This window comes from Rhinopithecus bieti, unplaced genomic scaffold (assembly GCF_001698545.2).
Source record: "Rhinopithecus bieti isolate Rb0 unplaced genomic scaffold, ASM169854v2 scaffold_1561, whole genome shotgun sequence".
In the NCBI taxonomy this organism is placed as follows: domain Eukaryota; kingdom Metazoa; phylum Chordata; class Mammalia; order Primates; family Cercopithecidae; genus Rhinopithecus; species Rhinopithecus bieti.
This window is the reverse complement of record NW_016803640.1, coordinates 735,822-748,232: the sequence shown is the minus strand read 5'-3', so window position 1 is coordinate 748,232 and position 12,411 is coordinate 735,822. Positions and strand designations below refer to the sequence as shown.

The window sequence follows — 12,411 nt, the reverse complement described above, 5'->3', positions numbered from 1 at the left end:
AGATCTGCTGTTAGTCTGATGGGCTTCCCTTTGTGGGTAACCCGACCTTTCTCTCTGGCTGCCCTTAACATTTTTTCCTTCATTTCAACTTTAGTGAATCTGGCAATTATGTGTCTTGGAGTTGCTCTTCTCGAGGAGTATCATTGTGGTGTTCTCTGTATTTCCTGAATTTGAATGTTGGCCTGCCTTACTTGGTTGGGGAAGTTCTCCTGGATGATATCCTGCAGAGTGTTTTCCAACTTGGTTCCATTTTCCCCATCACTTTCAGGCACACCAATCAGGCACAGATTTGGTCTTTTCACATAATCCCATATTTATTGGAGGCTTTGTTCATTTCTTTTAACTCTTTTTCTTTCTACACTTCTCTTCTCGCTTCATTTCATTCATTTGATCTTCAATCACTGATAATCTCTCTTCCAGTTGATCGAGTCAGTTACTGAAGCTTGTCACATAGTTCTTGTATCATGGTTTTCATCTCTATCAGTCCATTTATGGTTTTCTCTGCATTGATTATTCTAGTTATCCATTCTTCCATTCTTTTTTCAAGGTTTTTAGTTTCTTTGCCCTAGGTACATAGTTCCTTCTTTAGCTCTGAGAAGTTTGATCTGCTGAAGCCTTCTTCTCTCTACTCGTCAAAGTTATTCTCTGTCCAGCTTTGTTCTGTTGCTTGCAATGAGCTGTGTTCCTTTGGAGGAGGAGATGTGCTCTGATTTTTTGAGTTTCCAACTTTTCTGCTCTGCTTTTTCCCCATCTTTGTGGTTTTATCTGCCTTTGTTCTTTGATGATGGTGCCATACTGCTGGGGTTTCGGTGTGGGTGTCCTTTCTGTTTGTTAGCTTTCCTTCTAACTGTCAGGACCCTCAGCTGCAGGTCTGTTGGAGTTTGCTTGAAGTCCACTCCAGACCCTGTTTGCCTGGGTATCTGCAGCGGAGGCTGCAGAAGACAGAATATTGCTGAACAGCAGGTGTTGCTGTCTGATTCGTAGTCTTGACGCTTCGTGTCAGAGGTGTACCTAGCCATGTGAGGTGTGAGGTGTTGTTCTGCACTTAGTAGGTGATGTCTCCCAGTTTGGCTACTCAGGGGTCAGGGACCCACTTGAGCAGGCAATCTGTCCATTCTCAGATCTCAACCTCTGTGCTGGGAGAACCACTGCTCTCTTCAAAGCTGTCAGACAGGACATTTACATCTGCAGAGGTTTCTGCTGCTTTTTGTTTAGCTATGCCCTGTCCCCAGAGGTGGAGTCTACAGAGGCAGGCAGGCCTCATTGAGCTGCGGTGGGCTCCACCCAATTCGAGCTTCCCAGCAGCTTTGTTTACCTACTTAAGCCTCGGCAATGGGCCCCCTCCCCCAACCTCGCTGCCGCCTTGCAGTTAGATCTCAGACTGCTGCGCTAGCAATGAGGGAGGCTCCGTGGGCGTGGGACCCTCCAGGCCAGGTGTGGGATATGATCTCCTGGTGTGCCGTTTGCTAAGACCCTTGGTAAAGCACAGTATTAGGGTGGGAGTTACCCAATTTTCCAGGTGTTGTGTGTCTCAGTTTCCCTTGGCTAGGATAAGGAATTCCCTTCCCCTTTGTGCTTCCCAGGTGAGGAGATGCCTCGCCTTGCTTCAGCTCTTGCTGGTTGGGCTGCATCTGCTGACCTGCACCGAGTGTCCGACATGCCCCAGTGAGATGAACCCGGTTTCTGCATTTTCAGTTGAAAATGCAGAAATCACCAGTCTTCTGTGTCACCCACGCTGGGAACTGGAGGCTGGAGCTGTTCCTATTTGGCCATCTTGGGCACTTCCCCAGGAATCATTCTTAATGTTGTAATCATATAAATTTTAAAAAATTCCAGTGAAGTAATTTCCTATTGATTTTGGATACACCTAAAATATTTCCAAACTTAACCACAGGGCTCATTAGAAAAAAATCTACACACTTTCTAAGATGCTTCCTCCACAGTCAATTATAGACACTTAGCCTTATTTTCTAATAATAGAATATAAGTTTCAATCTGTCTTTTAAATAATTAATTTATATTCTAAGTAATAGAATATAAGGTTCTATTTATATTCAAAATAATAACATTTATTTATAGTCTCTGTGATATAATTTATTAAGGTCCTTTGGATTCTGTTCTTTATATTTCTCATCTATCTGTAAGGACAATCTAACAGGATTTACACTAGTATAGATCTAAGAATGGTAGGAAGTAAACTTTTCTTTGTTTTCTTCTAAATTTTGCTATGTGAGCAATTTTCACATCTGAATTGAGACTGTGTATTTCACTTATGGAGTATCAAAAATTTATCTTCTTAGTTTTCAGTTCTCCCAATATTTATCACTCTAAAATTGTTGTAAACATCTATAAATGTTATAATAATGTAATACAAGGCAACTGTGATTGTTCAATGAGGAATACAAAGATATTTCAAATATGCTTTCTGTTTTAAGGGTTCCTGCAGACTCATGAGAGAATAGAATACACACCTACACACACAAAACAAACAAAAGTAGTGTTACAGATCTTTGCACAGCACTTGGGTAGCTCAGATGTGAGAGAGATATGAGTGAAATGGGGAACTAAAATTTCAAAAGTCTACTAGTCAACGGGAAATTGAAATGGAACTTGAGGTTATGAATAGGCACTGACCAAGAGCCTGGAAATATATTTCAGTCAGATGGGGACAAGGTGGGAATGTACATCATATTTGCAAAGCTAGGAGTAGCCTGGTTTAACTGAAGCAGTAGGTTTGGTTGGAGTATATGGGGAATATAGGCTTTGGGGCTAATTTGGGGCCAAATCACATCAGTTCTTGAAGACAAACATGGGGAGCATGAATTTTATTCATTTTTTTAAGGATAAAATGGGTCACGAAAATTGACTCTTTAGAAAGAAGAATTTGAGAGTATTATGCGACAGGGATTAGAGAAAACAAACTGAAGGGAGATAAGTAAATTGGGGGAAAGTTACCATTACCCAGGCAGGTGGGGATGTTGATTTGAACGAGATGAAGTGACAGGCTGTGTGCATTTCAGAACCTTATTGTATTGACAAAGAATTTAATGGAATGTGTTTCCTGGTTGTTTTTATTATATTGTCTTCACTGCCTTGCCTTCATTGAGACCTGTCTTCTCATTGTTACTTCTGAAACTCTTTAGACTCTGCCACATTAAGAATTTATATTTTACCAGTTGTACCAGTACTGGTAGTAATAGTAGTAGTAGCTATCCTTTCATAGTAACTTTTGTTGATCACTTATTATGTGCCATGCTCTATCTTAAACAATGTGCATGTATTATTAGGTTGAACTATATAAAATTGCTGTTCTTACAGGTCAAAAATCATTGAAGAGCAGCAATTTCATGTGGTTCACTTAATCTTCACAACTACCATATGAGTTAGTTACTATTATTACGCGCATTTTCATGCAAGAAAATTGAAGCATAGAGAGGTTAATATTTGCCTAAGGTTGTAAAACCAGTAAGTGGCACAGCTGGGATTCAAGCACAAGCAGTGCTTCTCCAGAGTCCATGCCCCAAACCACCTGCTCTCAGCTTACACTGTACTTAACTCTTTTATCTCATGTAATCTTCCCAGCAACCTTAGGAAGCAGGCACATTCCTGTTTTACAGATAAGGAAAGCGAGGCACAGAAAACTAGCTTGCCTGTGGTTACCTACATAAGGAGAAACAGTCATGATTTGAACCTAGCTGTGTCTGATTCCAGAATGGTAACATTCACCCTTCATTCTGTTGTTTGAGAGAGCAGGCAGGATGAGGATTCTTCTGGCTGCCTTTCAGTGTTTTCAAGAGATTGTTCTACAAATTCCTTTTCATTCTTCCACTTTCCTTTTTAATTTATGGACTTTATCTTTGTTCCAAAGTATTCTATACCTATAATGTTTTGAAATTTTCTTGGCACTACAGCTTGCTGCCATTCTCTCTTTCTCATGTTTACTAAACATTGCTTTTGACCTTACACTTAACATCAGTTTCTTAATCCAATTTGATTTTACAAGTCCCTTTCTTGTTTCACTTAATATGCAAACTATAATGGATTCCATGCTCAGTTATCTCATCTCTATCTTCCTTATCATTTTCCTAACCCTAGCAAACTGATACATTATTTCAGTTTGTCAGTTAATTCTCCAAACCTAGCTCAACCAAATGATCAATTTTCTCTAATTCCACTCACAAGCAATTTGGATAGAGCTGGAGAAAATTACAGAAGTGGATTAAGTTCAACATAAATGTGTAATCTAAGTTGGACCCTTGATAGTATACAGTAATCTTAATTTAAAAAACTAATTTATCTCATTTATTTATTTTTTATTCAAGTTTCCAAATACCTGCAGAAGTTATTTTAAACTGTTTCTTCTTTTCTCAAACCACCAATTCTTTTTCTATCTTTTTCATTCTCAATTCCTAATTTAACAAAAAATCTTGCATTCCCTGTCTTACAACCATGCTTGTTCACTTCTTTTCCCAACCTCATAGTATCTCATCCTATTCAGAAGACAATATTGCCCCCCTTTGTCGCCTCCTTCACAAAGTTAAATCTCCCAGAATTTCACCCCTTTCTAGAAGTTTGAACATTAGGTTATCTTTTATCTTTGGAGTCATCATCTCCCACTCATTTGTGATTGAATCTCTTGTTGCTGCTTAAAAAATATACCCAAAGTGGTGTTCGGTTTTGTGTTCCTGTGTTACTTTCATGAGGATGATAGTTTCCAGCTTCATTCATGCCCCTGCAAAGTGGGAGTTGAACAATGAGAACACATGGACACAGGGAGAGCAACATCACACACCAGGGCCTGAAAGGGCATGCGGGGGGAGAGGGACAGCATTAGGACAAATACCTAATACATGAAGGGCTTAAAACCTGCATGACGGGTTGATGGGGTGCAGCAAACCACCATGGCACATGTATACCTATGTAACAAACATGTATGTTCAGCACATGTATCCCAGAACTTAAAGTAAAATAAAAAACATTATAAAATCAAATGGGAAACAAACAAACAAAAATACCCAAAGCTTCAGCCACTCCTTCCTAAGAAGAAAACAGATCTTTCCTTGATGTGGATTCCATGAAGACTTCTATAGCTACTTAAAGTTGCCATCTCCAACACAATGCTGGAAAGTGGCAGCCTATTCCTCAACCATTTGTCTGTCTTACTTCCCCTCACAAAATGCTTCCTAAACTTCTCCACATCTTTCCCAGTTCTCATCACATGCTCTATTTGCCATTTATAGCCTTATCTTGCTCTTTATCTCATGAGCTCAGCATTGTCTCTACTTAAATCTGCTGCTTTTTGCTAAATACTAACTTAACTCAGTTTAGAGTAGACTTTCTGCTGGAGGATTCTCTAGCCATCTGATTGGAATGCAAGTAATTTTTCTTTTACTATCTGCCACTCTGACTCCTTTTTTACGTTAACTCTGAAATCTGTCTCCAGAGTGGTCTCCCTGTATGACCTACTATAAAACTGTGTTTGATGTTTCAACCTCTTGCAATCTGGCTTTATTCTCAACACTCTACTAACTATTCTTACTATCGTCATCAATAACCTTCAAGTTAAGTTTTCAAATCAAATGTTCTGATTTCATTTTCCCTCCTTTATTCCATGTTGTTAAGGCATCTTTCTCCAATATTTTTTGTTTTCTGAATTCTTGGATAACACTGTCATTTATTAATTAAGCCAGTAAAATTTTTGAGCATGTTTTATATTACAGGCAATACACTAGGCACTAAAGAAAGAGAGATGAACCAAACACAATTTTTGTCCTCAAAAAACTGATGGTCTATGAAGGGAGAGAGACAAGAAAATCAACATTTAAAATAAAGTATGTAAATGGTTTAATAGAGCATTAAACAACCTGAAGAGGGCCGGGCACGGTGGCTCAGGCCTATAATCCCAGCACTTTGGGAAGCCGAGGTGGATGGATCACTTGAGATCAGAAGTTTGAAACCAGCTTGGCCAACATGTGAAACCCCGTCTCTACTGAAAATACAAAAATTATCCAGGCATGGTGGTGCATGCCTATAATCCCAGGTATTCGGGAAGCTGAGGCAGGAGAATTGCTTGAACCCAGGAGGCGAAGGTTGCAGTGAGCTGAGATCATGCCACTGCACTCCAGCCTAAGTGATAGAACCAGACTCCATCAAAAAAAAAAAAAAAAAAAAGAAAGAAAGAAAGAAAAGAAAACACCACCACCACCACCAACAACAAAAAACAACCTGAAGAGGATATGGTAGAAAGAGAATAAAAGGATATTTTCTCGGCTTAGAAAAGTTTTCAACGTCCCTTGTTTCATATTCATTCACTAATTTCTCTCCTCTTCCTGCACCTTAAATATCAGCACTCTACATTCTTCTTTTCTAACATTATTATATTTTATCTTTCAAATTATCTTCCACACCCATATTTTACCTTACCTTTTAATGTCCGGAAGAGTATCAGTAGCCTAGTTCCATCTGCCAAGTTCAACATAAGTTGGTGCTGTCTCTTCACTATGTTAAAAAAAAAAAAAAAGTTCATTTGTCCTTCTCTAAAATCTATAGAAAAAAAGACAAAGAAAGTTGTCTTTCTTTGTTGATAGTCTCATCTATTTAGTCCCCAAGTTAGTGATCTCACATTATCTGAATTACCACCATGTTATTTACATATTTAGAGCCCCAATTAGGTAATGAGTTAAAGACAGACACATTGCTTCTTCAATTTGTGATTGAACTTTGCCTAACCAATTGAAGGCATGAAAATGTTTATAAATGAACGCATGAAAGTGAGAAAACAGATTAAGAATTATTTACAACTTATTCAGAATACGCCGTGCGGTGATTTGCAGGCTTGAGCCTTGGTAACTGGGAGAAAGGCAATGTCATTAATACCAAGTGAGGAAAGTAGGAAACATAAACTCTTGGTTTGCTTTTATATTTTTAAGTTTGATGTATTGATAGGCATTCAGACAGAGGGCTGCAGATTGCATTTGGAAATACTGCTCTGGACTTGAAGAAGGCTGAGAACACTTGCTGACAATGGGAGTGGTACAGTCAATACTTGAAGGCGGGGAAAAGAATAAATGACTCAAAGCTTAAGAATGGTTGATAGCATCATCTCAGTACTATTACAGACATAGAGAAATGTAGGGGCTTTTTAATTTTAGATATACTGTGTGTGGGGTCAAAATTGAATACCCAAGTGGAAAAGTCCCTGCAGATTTGTTTCGATAACTGTGGAGAAGCTACAGAGACAACTGTTGAATTGGACAGTGTCCTGTCACAAACATCGAAGCTGATAGAATATAAGGGTCTGTTTGGTTTGACTAACCTGGAGAATAACAGTGGTGTCCTCTCTTCACTCTTCTATTGAACAACCGAGAAAATGGAATTTTATAAGGAAGTGATGAATCTCAGTGAAAGGAATTAAAGCTGAACCTGAATGAAGTGAGAAAAAAGCAAAACAAAACAAAACATCACCAACTGATTGTCCCATTTGATTTAGTAACCATGCAGTACAAAATTACACTAGAATGGTAGGGGGAGGAGTTAGGCAATGAGTGATGAAGAAGAAACAGATGAGGCAGTAAACATAAAGCACATTTCAAGAAATTTGGCAGAAAATGGAAGGAGAAATGTATGAAATAGTAACTCTAGAAGTAGCAAAGTCAAAATAATTTAATTTTAATTTCCTTTGTTTCTTCCTTTTCCTTTCTTTTATTTGAAAGTGGGGTGGGGTGGGGAAGGGAGTATCTATTATGTTCATGGGCAGATAGAAAGTAGGTAACATAGAAGAGAAGGGGGAAATTGGCAATTGAGTACGAACCAAATGGAATAGATAGCTAGCTTAGAAGATGCTTTTCAGCTGAACATAACACTCAATTGATGTTCAATAAGTCTCTTCATAACACCAAGCTGCAAATTGTTTTTTCTTGAGGGCATAATGCTACTTTGGTGGCCTGAGTCCAGGATTCTAAGGCATTTTTTTTCTTAAGTTGGGAATGTTCAAGCGTGTAGAGATCTAATCCTTCCTCTGACCTTTACATACCTTACTTTGTGGTTTTTAGGAAAATGGGCCAAAGGAATGAATGGAGACATGGGATTCACAGGTCAGAGACTGGTTATGCATATAGCAAATACAATTTGCAATCATGATTTTAACATTGTTTTGCTAACAATTTTTGGGGGGAACCCGAAGTTAGTATTTGCTTCAGTGTACCCCATAGGGATTTTATCAAGTGTAGTAAAATAATTAAAATCTTTTGTAGAAATTAAAGGAAATACATTTATATTTTACTGTAAGTTGCCTTTGTGAATACCAACTCATTGATGTAAATGTTATCTACTTTTCTGTGGAAAATCTCCTTACAAAACAGATAACTGACTGGTGTTACTGTGTTTCATCAAGCTGGAAGCACCCCTGTGTCAATGTGGGATTCTTTATTTAGGAGAAAAAAATTTAAAACCTGCCCCATATATTAATGTGTATTTAAAAAATAATTCAATAAATTCATTCCAGAATTTACATTTATTTGTTAGGCTGGTGCAAAAGTAATTGCAGTTTTTGCCAATAATACCATTTTTTAAAATTACAATTTTGTTTTGTGACTTACCTGATTACCACAGGTAAAACATATTGGAGTTCCAGGACTCAAGCACATAAAATGCCTATGACTGATTTAAGCTGTTTCCCAGAAAATGTTAACACGATATCACATAATGAAGCACTCTTATGTTTAGTATGTAATACTTTCATATTGTCAAATTAGACTGTAAACAAATCACAAATTTTTATTAATTAGAAATATATATATGTATGTTTTCTATTCTATATAAGTATTTGATCTTAAGATAGTTTAGAACTACAGCATTTGACAATCTAAACAAACAATGGAATATATATACATATATATATATATATATATTTATGCTCCAGAAAAATGCCTATAACTTCATAAAAATATTCAATTCTTTCTTTCTTGGTGCTGTCATCATTTGTAAAGAGATTAATGGAAGATGACAACATGTGCCAATTATGTGTCAGGCTGGTTAGCAAAATCTTTTGATATACAGAATCATTTGTCAGGTAACACATTTCTAGTTCACTCTTCACCTTTAAGTATATCTATCTACTTTGGGTCACTCCTATCTGTATCTGATAGAACAGCTTTATCACAAATCAGCCCCATGAATTTTGTATTCCTCACTTATTCTCCTTTCTTATAAACACTCAACAAATCTTATTTTTCAATTACCTATTATACTTTTCTCAGCAGTAGCACAACACAAATGAAGTAAAAGCACAGATGATAGGTTCTAGTGACTAACTTGAACATTTGAGGAGTTAACCTCAATTATTTGAATAATTATTTTAGTTTGCTATCTAGTTCATATTTTAATTTAGATGTATAATATAGTATATAAAATTTCAAAAGGAACTCAAAGTGATGTTACCAAGATTTTTTTTTTTTTTTTTTTTTTTTTTTTTTTTTTTTTTGGAGACGGAGTCTCAATCTGTGGCCCAGGCTGGAGTGCAGTGGCCGGATCTCAGCTCACTGCAAGCTCCGCCTCCCGGGTTTACGCCATTCTCCTGTCTCAGCCTCCTGAGTAGCTGGGACTACAGGTGCCCGCCACCTTGCCCAGGATGGTCTTGATCTCCTGACCTCGTGATCCGCCCGTCTCGGCCTCCCAAAGTGCTGGGATTACAGGCTTGAGCCACCGCGCCCGGCCAAGATTTTTCTATTCTATGTAAGTATTTGATCTTAAGATAGTTTAGAACTACAGCATTTGACAATCTAAACAAACAATGGAACAAAAAACAAAGCAACCCTATTTTTTCACTAATTTCAATATTCTCACTTGCTATATTTTCATTGTCTTGAACGTTTTATGATTGTGCAGTTTTGATAGTAGAAAATAAATCCATGAACTCAAAGTAAAAGTAATTTCTTTAGATATCATTTCTATTTGGGTTATTATCAGTAAATTCAATCCCAGCTATGTTTTCTGGGATTGGTAATATTTGACACAATTCCTTTTTTATTATCAAAGTCACTATACTTATATTTTGATGAGGTGTAAAGTTAATAAATCAATGGCTTTAGAAGTCTATACTGACTGGTAAAAGAAGTCAGGAGCAGGAAGAAACTATATTTTTGGACCATATTTCATTGGCATGCTATTTATTTAGAAAACTGTGTCTCTATTCTAATTGGGTATGTAAATCATTAGTTTTTTTTTTGTAAAATGGACAGTTTATTATATATTTGGGAATTACTGCTTCTTAATATTTTTATAACAATGGGTCATACAACTTTTTTTCTTGACTAAGTAAAATTAAGTTGTATTCATATGTTTTCAAACTCAAATGTAACAGTTCCTAAAACAGAATGCAAACTTTTACATATAAAGAAAAGTACATTTCCAGTGTGTTATTGCAATATTTGGAGTAGTCTAGATATTTCAGAAAAAAACCCTGTACATCTTTTATAGTGATTAAATGTATTTTCCAACTTCTCAAATTCAACTTTCAATTATTTTTATTACTTCAACTAATTTTGCATTAAATTTGATTTTGATATATTCTATAAGATATGACTCATCTTTTTATAAAGTTGTATATTTCCAACATATGGAACATGCTTTTCTGTCACATTTTCTAAAGGTTATAATTTAATGAACTGGCAATTAAAGGGTTATTTAACTGAAGAAGTTCAGAGTTGAGTCAGCATTTCCCAGTGGCACGTATCTTTAGCAGTAAGTATAGAAGCAAACTCGGAAGAAACACGTTTGAAGTGGCAGAACTAATCATGCAGAAGCAATTTGTGATTTTTTTCTCTCAGCCTAGATAAAGCACAGCATTATGACATTGGCTCTGCTGAACAAGGTCAATTTACTGTGAAAAGCCAGCTATAGACTACAACTTCAAATAGTCTTTTATCCTGCATAGCTAAAAACAGGATTTAGCCTATTGCTTACACTGCAGAATGGGCAAAATGAAGTGGACAATTCAATTAGGATGCACCCGTATTTGTCACTAACTTTTTTTTTTTTTAAACTGTTTCAGATAATCAGCTTGTAACTGGATCCAAAGATTTCTCCCACCCCTGGGAACAAAGTCTAAATGTAAATGCTTGGTTGTTCATGTTCTCTGCAAGAAAGTATTTTTTTAGTGTTATAAATGTAATCAATAAGAATCCACCAATTACGGGTAAATAAATTTTAGCATCCATTTTCTTTTCTTCCATTTAATTTTAATTTAGACCTTAAAATGCAAAGTTTCTCTCAGAAATATATATGAAACTGTTTTACAAATTATATATTAAAACATAAAATAACTTTTGAATTTAGCATTTATATGATATGCTATATGAATATTTACCTATTATCCCTAAAATAGAAGACACTTCATAAAGATGATTCTGCCTCTTTTGTTGGGCTAGATGTAAAATTCTCATTAATTTTTCAAAATGATTATATTTATGGGCGTAATCATATAAATTGTTTGGCTAATCACAGTGAATAAACAGTCTTCTCTCTTAGCAATGGGGAAAAAACTCTCCTACTTTGTTTCCTGGCTGATGTCCAGAATAGATTATTCTTATGAAAAATGAAATAAGAGTGTACCTTAATTATCTGTTCAAGGATTCAGCCATCTGGAATATTCATGTTTTAGTGCATTTAACTTTATTAGGTGCATCTGATTGACTTCCTTTGGGCACAATTTATATTGATAATGGTGTCAATAATCAATTATATTCAAAATATCATGAAAGCTGATGGCACTTATTCCTGGAAGCTGAGCTAGAAAGTTAATGAAGATATGATTAAATGTCATTGTTAATATAGTTTGTAATAAAAATATACATCCATACCTAAAGCATAATAGCTCTAAAATTTAACATACCAGTCAACAGTTTGTGGGCCATAATCTGCTGCTGCCGTTAAACGTTTGGCAGGTGATGGAACTCCATGGTGTTGACATTCACTCCTGGAAGATTGTAGAAGTCAGTCTTTTAATGTTTTCATTGGCTCACAGAGATGCTGAAGTCATGCATCTCAGTAAGACAAGCATCACTGGAGTCTGCTTTTGCTGATCCAATGATCGACAGTAACACACTGTTCTTTTAGAGTTTATGACTCTGGGTAAAGGGCAGAGTAAAATATGTGACTCAGGTCAAAAATGGGGATGAAGGAAATCAGGGATGAGGCAGTCATTTTAAAAAGAAATGTACAATCACCGTTTGTTACTATTACATATTAAAACTAGAACTCCAGATAATTGAAAACAGATATATTTTTCCCACAGATGCTAATGTTTGTATTCAGTAACAATCGAAAATATATTAAAAAATTAAAACACATGTGTAAATTAATTTTGTCTTATTTTTTCAAATTTAGGCATTTCACATCATTTGTATATGTAGC

At 36.2% G+C, this 12,411-nt stretch overlaps 1 long non-coding RNA gene across 1 annotated transcript; it reads right to left on the bottom strand.

Annotated features, from left to right (window-relative positions):
- Positions 1-6,423: 6,423 nt before the first annotated feature.
- Positions 6,424-11,933, bottom strand: LOC108541997 (uncharacterized). Its single transcript, XR_001889142.1, has 5 exons — positions 11,891-11,933; positions 11,611-11,787; positions 8,598-8,754; positions 7,316-7,422; positions 6,424-6,498 (listed from the first exon to the last, which is right to left on the bottom strand). It is a non-coding gene; the product is annotated as an uncharacterized LOC108541997 (long non-coding RNA).
- Positions 11,934-12,411: the final 478 nt, after the last annotated feature.